Source organism: Phyllobates terribilis, unplaced genomic scaffold (assembly GCF_046119375.1).
Source record: "Phyllobates terribilis strain yellow unplaced genomic scaffold, ASM4611937v1 Scaffold_218__1_contigs__length_3293367, whole genome shotgun sequence".
NCBI lineage: Eukaryota > Metazoa > Chordata > Amphibia > Anura > Dendrobatidae > Phyllobates > Phyllobates terribilis.
Window position 1 is genome coordinate 385,752 of NW_027362978.1, and position 11,749 is coordinate 397,500.

An 11,749-nucleotide genomic window follows, 5' to 3' on the forward strand; every position below is an offset into this window, starting at 1 on the left:
ACTAATTCATTATTAAAACCATAATCGGTAATTGAATATAGCACTGGGACCATCATTATTAATTGAATACATCGCCAGAACCACCAACTGCACATGAATACAGTGAAGAGCAAAAGAGTATCAATCTTTTGAACTTTTGACTTTCAGGCTCCATATCTCACCATCCACTACTTATTTTATTGTGAGACTACCCTCATTTTATAGACAATCATCTTGTCTATCTCATATATAAACTTGAGTTGCAACTATTTGGCATATGATTAATTATGCAGATTCTTGTCATGTCACTGCACTGTTACTGTTTTGCTCCTAAAAATCTAAATACAATTTTTTATTATTTTATTAGTATTTTGTAAATCCACCTTTGGCTTTCAACACTGCCTGAATCCTTCTGGGCATGCTCTCGATCAGATTCAAACATGTCTTGACCGACATCTAATTCCGGGTCTCTTTTACATGTTCCCAGTTGGTGCATGCTCTTCGACTCGCTTGGATATGTATATAGTTTTTTATTCCATTCTACCCACAAGTGTTAAATTGGATTAAGGTCTGAGGTCTGTGGGGGCCAATCCAGCACTTCGACTTCATTGTCATTGAACCATTTATTTGCCAATCTCAACATATGCTTTGGTTCGTTGTCCTACTGGAACACTATGTTGTCCTTTTCATACCGATGGTACTCGAGTGTACAAAGTAATTAGTCTTGTAGGATACTCACATATAGCTCAGCATTGAGACCACCATCGATTCTGGTAAAGTATCCAACGCCTTTAGCTGTGAAACAACCCCATATCATCAGGCTTCCTTCACCGAACTTGACAGTTCCTTCAATTTCTCCATCCTTTAGCCCCATTTTCCTTTGTTTCTTCCAGACCCATTTTCACCCATCATAGCCTAGTCTATTGACTTTTGTCCCATAGCTCCAAACCACCCGTTTCCTATCTTCTACAGTTCACTTTTCATACCTTTTTGCAAACTTTTGTCGACGCTTCTTATGATGATATTGAAGTCGATGCTTCTTCATCTTTTTTTGAGCCACCATTCAAGACTTGTGTAACATGCGTTACACGGTGCTTGCATAGACATCTGTGATCTCACTATTACGAAACTTACAAGTCACTCCAGCCTGTGATATTGGAAGCAGACTTTGCATCCGTAAGTATGGCAAAAGAGGTGACGGGGAATGCATGATTGGAGCAGTAGGCTGGTACTCAAAAGGAGTTGGATATGCTGGAGACGTTGAAATGGTCTGGGAAGAAGCGCTCCCTGAAGGACGATACATTGCATACCGCATAGACTGCTCTTATCTAGGAGAGGCATCTGAGGTATCAGTGAGGAAGTGGTGGGTGCTGCCTTTCATGGTAATTGTAGGGTCTTGTGATGGTGTAGGTGTCTATCTGCCCTTTTTGACACCCACCTGGTTAGGTAAAATGCAATATCCAAGTAGTTGTTGGTGAATTAAGACCCATAAGAACAATGAACATTTCTTCACTCCACATTTGCAAGTACAACTCCCTCTACCTTGATGGTTTTATCATTTAAAATAGTATTTTTCTTTTCACTTTGACTCTTAACACAGACCTTGATTTGTATGTTTCTACAGAAAGAAATTCACAAGAAATGAGGAAACCCCTCCGTCGTCTTTTGTGGCTTTTGAAAGCGACGTTTTGTGAGTAATTTTGACAACATATAATAAGTTCAAGTTAAACTTCACTTAAAAGCTATGTTCACACATGTTGTGTTTTTTTTAGCATTTTTTGCTGCAGATTTTTATGCAAATTTTCAGCTGTGTTTTGCAGTACCTACCAGCAAAGTCTATGAGAAACCAGAATTGTCTGTTCACACATCATGCTTTTTTGTTGTTGCGTATTTTGTGCCTTGGTTGGGTTTTTGGAAAATAGAGCATGTCACTTTCAGCATTTTTGTCAGTGTTTTTTCACCCATGGGAAATAATGGGTGGTTGTAAAGGGAAGTGTTCCAGGTTGTACATGTATATACGTATCTGCATGCTAGCCATGCTTGCAGATAAGTATACATGTATATATTGGCCCCACATCTCCCCATGTGTTTCAGTCTGTTTGCTGCTGGGGGAGGTTTCAATAGAATGTCCAGCCATGTGCTAAAACAGGTTTTGCGAGTATGGTTGGACATGAACAAAGATCTTAGCCAGTGGGCAGGGAATAATACATCATTTCCTGTGACATGAAGCTGGACACTGGCTGGACTTAAAACCCCAGAATGCACATGTGCTAAGGCCCCTTAGACTCTTGAAGATGGACATAACAACACATGGCTGAGTATCTCTCTTTCCCTGTAACTTCTTTACTTACTAGCCCTACATACCCTGTACTAACCCTCCTAGATATTGATAGATATATATAGGCAAAGTTGGTATAGTTGGGTGGGCCGATATTGCATGAGTGATTAGCAAACGTGGGTGGAAAATATATTAGATAATTGGGAATTGTGAATCCGTTTTGTGTACTGTGTTAGTGTGATACCTAGTAATATATTAACTGTAGACTTTTGTGTAATAAATACCTTTTATTAGCACACGATTTTGTCTCAGTTGGTATATAGTATAAGGCCCAGATAACATTAGTGGAAATTAATTATTAATAGTCAAGTTTGATGTTAATAGTGAGGCTGAGTTCACACGATGCGTTTTTCATGCGTTTCCGCTGCGTTTTTGCAGTTGCGTAAACACCGCGGAAACGCATGAAAAACGCATGGTAGAAGGGCAGCAATGTTCCCCAATTGAAATACGCATGTGCTGTGCCCATGATGCGGATTTTTCCGCAGCGTAAATGCTGCGGTCAAAAATCCGCAGCATGTCAATTAATTTTGCGGAAACGCTGCTCTTTTGCCGCCATTGACTTGCATTAGACCGCATGGAATCCGCATCACTGTATATGTTGATGCGCTTTTCATGCGGTCTAATGTGCGGATGGTATCCGGGTGTGGAGGAGAGGACTCTCATCCAGACCCAGGTACCATTAAAAAAAAAAGAATAAAATAAAAAATATATATATTCTCACCTTCTGACGGCCCGCGCTGCGTCCTGCCGGCTTCCCGCACACTTCGCGGTTGAATGAAGGACCTTCGCTGACGTCAGAGTCATGTGACGGGTCACGTGACGCTGACGTCGGAAGGTCCTAAAGTCTTCACCGGAACCGATGAAGCAGGACACCGGGGGCCATCAGAGTGTAAAGTATATATTTATTTTTTATTTTTTGACATTCACACACTATATAAATCCATGCCGGTTGCATGGATTTATATAGTGTGAAGTTGACAAGCACTTTCCAAGTGATGCTAAAATCGCTTGGGAAGCACTTGTCAACCCGCATGCGGAAATGAAAGTGAAGACCGCTTCATTTCCGCATGTCCCTGGCAGGAAACCACATGTACAATCCGCATGCTTTTTTTCCTGCCAGAAAGATGCAGAAACGCTCAGGAAAAAATCCTGAGCATTTCTGCATAGTGTGCACATAGCCTTAATATCGGACCTCAGTAGAGGTGTAGGAGAGTGCCCCCATTAATTACTGATATTTTGGAGGAAAATCACGTCATTATACAGTGATGAATAAAACGCTAAAAAAATGCACCAAAATTTGCAGCAGCGTTTTTGATGGTGAAATAGAATGGGGTTCTTTTTTAACAGAACTTTATGTACATGCATAAATAGAGACAGGACAGTGAAAAAAATCGCTGAAAAAACTCACAAAAAATGCATCAAAAAACGCAGCAAAACGTTTTTGACGCAGCTGATTTCCTGCCAGAGATTGTGTTTTGATGCAGTTTTCTGAAGCTGAAAAACACAACATGTGTGAACACAGCCAAAGTAAAACTTAACCGGTTCCCGACCGCCCACTGTAGATAAACGTCCGCGCTGCCTGGACTCTGTGCAGCGCCGACGTTTAAAAACGGTGGGTGGTCGCGCAGCGCTCAGGACCCCCAGGGTCCTGCAAGCACTGCGATTCCGGTGCAGAGCGTTAGCTCTGACAGGGAACATCATCAGGCCCTGATTAGATCAGGTCCCGGTGATGTTAACCCTTTGCTGTCTTCTATATGCTGCGATCTATAGTGATCGCGGCAAATAGGAGACAGCAGGAGGAGAGGGGGTCGTCTTACCTCCGAAGACCTCCGTTTCCTTTCAGGGCCTGGGGTTGCTATGGCAGCTGGAGGTCACATGACCGCCTCCAGCTCTGCCATATATGGTGTCCTGTCTGGCTCAGCCTGCAAGCTGAGCCAGAGAGGAGACTGACTGAAACAGTCAGTGAAGATCTCATGTAATGTAATACATGTCTATTACATTACATGAGATCAGTGATCAGAAAAATAAAAATTAATGTCCCATACAGGGACTAAGTAAAAATGTAAAAAAAAAGTAAAAAAAAAGTTTTAAAACTATTAAAAAAAAATCACAAAATAAATAAAAATAAATAAATAAAATATTAAACCAATAAATCCATATATTTTTACAAAACCAAAAAAAGTACACATATTTGGTATCGCCGCGTCCGAAACAACCCGAGCTATAAAACTGTCACACTAATTAACTCCTTCTGTGCATACCGTAATAAAAATAAATAAAAAAACGGAGCAAAAAAATATGCTTTTTCATCATATCGCCAAACAAAAAGTGGAAAAAAATGCGATCAAAAAGCAGAATAGAAATAAAAATGGTACCACTGAAAACGTCATAAAAAAAAGCCGCCATACAGCTCCATCAGACGAAAAATAAAAAAGTTATAGCGCTCAGAATAAAGCAATGCAAAAAAATTTTTTTTTTTCTATAAAATTGTTTTATTGTGTAAAAGTGCCAAAACATTAAAAAAAATACAGTAAGTGTAGTATCGCTGTAAACGTACTGACCCGAAGAATAACGCTGCCTGATCACTTTTACCACACGCAGAACGGCATAGAAAAAAACTCAAAAAACAATTCCTGAAGTGTTTGTTTTTGTTAATTTTACCTCCCAAAAAACAGAATAGAAAGCGATCAAAAAATGTCACGTACCCAAAAATGGTACCAATAAAAATGTCAACTCGTCCCGCAAAAAACAAGCCGTCACATGACTCTGTCGGCCGAAATCTGGAAAAATTATAGCTCTCAAAATATGGTGATGCAAAAACTAGATTTTGCAAAAAAAGCGTATTTTAGTGTGTGACAGCTGTCAGTCATAAAAACCCGATATAAATCTGGTATCTCTGTAATCGCACCGACCCGAAGAATAAAGTAATCTAATCAGTTATATCACACTAGGAACGGCGTAAAAAATAAATTAAACCAATTCTTCACCTGCTACTGATTTGTTTATTATGTCTCCCAAAGATCCCAGTAAGGCTCTGCTCATATTTATCCTGTGCTCTGCGCTGAGCACTTACACCAGAGTTTCCGTGTAAATCTCTGAAATACGTGATTCAGCCGGAACCCATGATGGAAGATTCCCTGTAATGAGGCAGATATAGGCACTGTGGACGCCGTCTAGCCTGGGATCCCACGGTGTCATTTGTTTTAGGCATGCATAAAAGTGCGGTTGGCCACAGTTTTGTGCACTTCTGAAAAAAAGGACACCGCTAAACAGAGGCCAGACGGAGTAGAGAGTAACTCTGCTGCCTCATTATAGTGAATGGATCCTGCAGGGGTTTCATCTGAATTACATCACTTGGAAATTTAGATGGAAACCCCGATGTAAGTGCTCAGCCTAGAGCGCCGGATAAATGTTACGTAAAATGTTCCCAATAAAAGCTTCAACTCAGTCCTCAAAAAAAGCTAGTCCCCACTCAGGTCCGTCATCTGTTAAAAATATAAGGGACTTCCAAGTTACTGGTAGCAGAAAGGCTCTGGAAAAGCAAAATGACCCTTGCCCCCCAAAAGAAATTCAGAAAATTTTGTGCTCCCAAATCCAAATGCCTATTCTACAATAATTTGTTCTCCAATTGTCAAATAGCACTCCGTACCCCCCAGATCTCACCGTATGGCTAAGTGGTACGATACAGCCACATATGGGGTATTGCCACTTTTAGAAGAAATTGTGTGACACATTTCGGCACCATTTTTACCCATTGCCCTGTGTGAAAATGTAAAATCTGAGGGTAAAACATTTTTTTGTGGTAAAAATATAATTATGCTTTTTTCACTGCCCAATGGTATAAATTTAAAAATTAAAAAATACTCACTACTTCCCTAGATGAATTCCTTGAGAGGTGTAGTTTACAAAATGGGGTCACTTGTGGGGGTTTCTGCTGTTTTGACATGTCAGCGACTCTTCAAATGTGACATGGTGTCTGCTGCCTATCCCAGCCAACATAGCGCTCCTTTCTCTTCCGAACCCTGCCGTACACCAAAGCAGTGGTTTTCCCCCACATATGGGGTATCGGCGTACTCAGGAGAAATTGTACAACAAATTTCATGGTGCAATTTATCCTGTTACCCTTATGATAATGCAAAATTAGGGAATGAAAAACATTTTTTATGGGAAAAATGTGAAAATTTTATTTTTACGGCTCAATATTATAAACTTCTGTGAAGCAGCTGGGGGTGCAAGGTGCTCACCACACATCTAGATAAGTTCCCTAAGGGGTCTAGTTTCCAAAATGGTGGCACTTGTGGGGGGTTTCCACTGTTTAGGCACATTAGGGGCTCCCCAAATGTGACATGGCGTCCGCTAATTATTCAAACAAATTTTACATTCAAAAAGTCAAATGGCGCTCCTTCCCTTTCAAACCCTGCCATGTGCCCAAACAGTAATTTGCCTCCACATATGGGGTATCGGCGTGTTCAGGAGAAATTGCACAACAAATTTCATGGTGCAACTTATCCTGTTACCCTTATGATAATACAAAATTAGGGAATGAAAAACATTTTTTGAGGGAAAAATGTGAAAATTTTATTTTTACGGCTCAATATTATAAACTTCTGTGAAGCAGCTGGGGGTGCAAGGTGCTCACCTCACATCTAGATAAGTTCCCTAAGGGGTCTAGTTTCCAAAATGGTGGCACTTGTGGGGGGTTTCCACTGTTTAGGCACATTAGGGGTTCCGCAAATGCGACATGGCGTCTGCTAATTATTCAAACAAATTTTACATTCAAAAAGTCAAATGGCGCTCCTTCCCTTTCAAACCCTACCATGCGCCCAAACAGTAATTTGCCTCCACATATGGGGTATCAGCGTGTTCAGGAGAAATTGCACAACAAATTTCATGGTGCAATTTATCCTATTACCTTTATGATAATGCAAAATTAAGGGATGAAAAACAGTTTTGTGGGAAAAATGTGAAAATTTTATTTTTACAGCTCAATATTATAAACTTCTGTGAAGCACCTTGGGGTTCAAGGTGCTCACCACACATCTAGATAAGTTCCCTAAGGGGTCTAGTTTCCAAAATGGTGTCACTTATGGGGGTTTAGGTACATCAGGAGCTCTCCAAACGCAACATGGCGTCTGCTAATTATTCAGACAAATTTTACATTCAAAAAGTCTAATGGCGCTCCTTCCCTTCCGAACCCTGCAGTGCGCCCAAACAGTGGTTTTCCCTCACATATGGGGTATCAGCACGCTCAAGAGAAATTGCACAAAAAAATTTGGGGTCCATTTTTTTCCTGTTACCCCTGTGAATATAAAAAAAATTGGGTCTAAAGTAACATTTTTGTGAAAAAAGTTAAATGTTAATTTTTTTCTTCCACATTCCAAAAATTCCTGTGAAGCATCTGAAGGGTTAATAAAGTTCTTGAATGTGGTTTTGAGCACCTTGAGGGGTGCAGTTTTTAGAATGTTGTTACTTTTGGGTATTTTCTGTCATAAAGACCCCTCAAAGTGACTTCAAATATGATGTGGTCCCTAAAATAATGTTTTTGTAAATTTTGTTGGAAAAATGAGAAATCGCTGGTCAACTTTTAACCCTTATAGCTCCCTAACAAAAAAAAATTTTGGTTCCAAAATTGTGCTGATGTAAAGTAGACATGTGGGAAATGTTATTTATTAACTATTTTGTGTGACATATCGCTCTGATTTAAGGGCATGAAAATTCAAAGTTTGAAAATTTCAAAATTTTCGCCAAATTTCCGATTTTTTCACAAATAAACACAAGTTATATCGAAGAAATTTTACCACTATCATGAAGTACAATATGTCATGAAAAAAACAATCTCAGAGTCAGGGGAATACATTGAAGCGTTCCAGAGTAATTACTTCATAAACTGGCAGTGGTCAGAATTGAAAAAATTGGCCTGGTCACGAAGGCAAAAACAGGCTCTGGTGCGAAGTGGTTAATAGTGCTGCGGTGTACAGAAACAGTTCCAGAATTTTGGGCTGAGGCCCTCCAGTCTTCCTCTATAGAGAGGGGAAATATGTGTGAAGGTACCCCAGGAGGGCTCCAAATGTGTGGGTAAAATATATATCCCTCGGGGGGGGAAATTGAAAAAAAGTTTAAAAAAATTTTTTTTGTGGACTTAGAAAATTTTCACACATGTGTCAGACTTCCAGAGAGGGGAGCATGTCAGTGCGCGCATCCGATTTCAGTTCCAGAGCGATTCATCCGATGAGTCCTTCATACTTAGTCGTTTTTGGCAAAATTTCTGACTTTTTGAAAATTTCACCTTTTTGTGAAAACTTCCACAAAATGAGGTTATACTATGTTAGAAGGCATCCCAGGAGAGCTCCAAATGTGTGGGTAAAATATGTATCCCACAGGGGGAAAATTGAAAAAAAAGTTGTAAAAAATTTTTTTTGTGGACTTAGAAAATTTTCACACATGTGTCAGACTTCCAGAGAGGGGAGCATGTCAGTGCGCGCATCCGATTTCAGTTCCAGAGCGATTCATCCGATGAGTCCTTCATACTTAGTCGTTTTTGTCAAAATTTTTGACTTTTTGAAAATTTCACTTTTTTGTGAAAACTTCCACAAAATGAGGTTATACTATGTTAGAAGGCATCCCAGGAGAGCTCCAAATGTGTGGGTAAAATATATATCCCACAGGGGGAAAATTGAAAAAAAGTTGAAAAAAATTTTTTTTGTGGACTTAGAAAATTTTCACACATGTGTCAGACTTCCAGAGAGGGGAGCATGTGAGTAAGCGCATCCGATTTCAGTTCCAGAGCGATTCGCGCAATGAGTCCTTCATACTTAGTCGTTTTTGGCAAAATTTCTGACTTTTTGCAAATTTCACTTTTTTGTGAAAACTTCCACAAAATGAGGTTATACTATGTTAGAGGGCATCCCAGGAGGGCTCCAAATGTGTGGGTAAAATATATATCCCACGTGGGGAAAATTGAAAAAAAGTTGAAAAAATTTTTTTTTGTTGACTTAGAAAATTTTCACACATGTGTCAGACTTCCAGAGAGGCGAGCATGTAAGTAAGCGCATCCGATTTCAGTTCCAGAGCGATTCATCCGATGAGTCCTTCATACTTAGTAGTTTTTGCAAAATTTTGGACTTTTTTGAAAATTTCTCTTTTTTGTGAAAACTTCCACAAAATGAGGTTATACTATGTTAGAGGGCATCCCAGGAGAGCTCCAAATGTGTGGGTAAAATATATATCCCACAGGGGGAAAATTGAAAAAAAGTTGTAAAAAAAATTTTTTGTGGACTTAGAAAATTTTCACACATTTGTCAGACTTCCAGAGAGGGGAGCATGTCAGTGCGCGCATCCGATTTCAGTTGCAGAGCGATTCATCCGATGAGTCCTTCATACTTAGTCGTTTTTGTCAAAATTTCTGACTTTTTGAAAATTTCACAATTTTGTGAAAACTTCCACAAAATGAGGTTATAATATGTTAGAGGGCATCCCAGGAGAGCTCCAAATGTGTGGGTAAAATATATATCCCACAGGGGGAAAATTGAAAAAAAGTTGAAAAAAATTTTTTTGTGGACTTAGAAAATTTTTCAACTTGTGTCAGACTTCCAGAGAGGGGAAAATGTGAGTGAGCGCATCCGATTTCAGTTCCAGAGCGATTCGCCCGATGAGTCCTTCATACTTAGTCGTTTTCAGAAGTCACAATTTTGACTTCCAGGACCCGCAAAACGTTAGTAAATTGAGCCCGCTCCCCAGTTCCAAGCGTTTTGAGGTGTCCCTGGTTGCAGTAATGCAGCCTGCCCACTAGATGTCGCAAAAGAGACAAAAAGTGAAAAAGAACCAGAATGAGGAAATTCCAGGGAGCCGAATCCGCCTGACAGTTCCAGGCGATCGGGTACTTTTTGGAATGCGTCCCTAAAGTGGGTATAGGGTGACACTCCATACAAAGACCCAGTTTTGCACACCACCGGCAGAATATATGAGAGAGAGGTACCTCTCAGCCCCGACACATTTTGACTCATTTAAGCAGGTTTTCACCTCCGTAGGCCCGGGTACGCGTTTTGGCTATGAGTCCCTGTTCGGCTGGAGGTCTGCACCTTGGCTGAACCCAGGCTTCCGCAGCTGCGTGGGGGGACTTTTGCCGGTCGCCTATCCCAAGTCAGAGAGGTGTTCCTGGGTTGAAGTGAGCCTGGCCAGACCCCCCCCACGGGCCCTGGTTCTCCACATGGGGGCGCCGTCAAGGCTAAAATCTGGATTTTTAGGCCCGGGAGAGGCTCCATGAGGGCGGATGCTTTTGTGGCTTTGACCCCAGTTCCACATCCAGTACCCCCTCTGCAAGGGCGCCTGTACCCGAGTCTCGCTTCCAGGACTCTTGGGCACGTATTTCCCGACGACAGGGGTTAGCAGCCTCCGTACTTGGGCAAGTCCCTCCACGCACCCCTGCTCTTCCTCCGATCGATCTGGCGAGCGCTCCCGGGTGGGGAGGTGGCGCCGCTCGCTCGGCCCGGGCTTTGGAGCTCGCGCTGGCTTAAGGTGAGCGGTCCCCTTCCTCCTCTACCCCCGGGCTTTCGACACCTATCTTTGGGCGCGCACGCCGGCCTCGCCTCCCGTCCGCGGAGGTGGCCGAGCCGTGGGGAGATTGGCCCGACCCGAGCGAAGGCAGCGGTCCGACGACCCGCACGGGCGAACGGCGTGGCGCCCACCCACCCAGGCGTGGGGGCCGTCGTCCGAATCGCTTCCTGTGCGGGGAAGCACACCGATCTTCTCCGAGGGCGGCCCTTTTCTTCCAGATGCGTAACCGGCCAGCGGAGGCCCGCGCCGCCCCTCGCGTCCGACAGGGCGGCCTCCGCGGCGGTGGCGACAGCGGCGGCGGTGGGTGGCGTCTCCGCGCCACTGCCGAGCTTCGCGATTTCCAGTCTTTTCCCGGGCCCCTACGTCAGTGGGGAGGACGACAGATGTGTGGAGGCAGGCGAAGGGGGTTCTCACCGTGTGGTGTGCCCCAGCCCGACCGTCACCTTTCCCCTTCGACCCTCATCCTCCCTGGCGGCTCGGCAGGGAGAAGGAGAGAGAGAGCGAGCGCGGAAACCCCAGAGCCAAGGGGTTAGATGGAGAACGGGAGAAGGAACGAGGGCCAAGAGGTAGGGAGTACGGTGAAAGGCCGACCTGGGGTTCCCCATGCGCTCCCGCCCCCGGGCGGGGAGCAGCCCTGGGAGGAAAAGCCGCTCGGGCATCCCTTTGAGGTTACGGGCGCGAGCGGGAAGAGGGACTACTCTGGAAGGCGACGCCGACACGGCCTGGCCGACGACCACCCACGCGACCTCCGCGTCGTCGGGTTAGTGCCGGAGCCGCGGCGGACCCTGACGGCCAGCCCCCCTCTCCCAATCCTCGTGCCTGTCCGCCGGTGGGTCGAGGACCCCCCGCGGCGGAGGCAGGTCTAAGCCAGACGGTGGC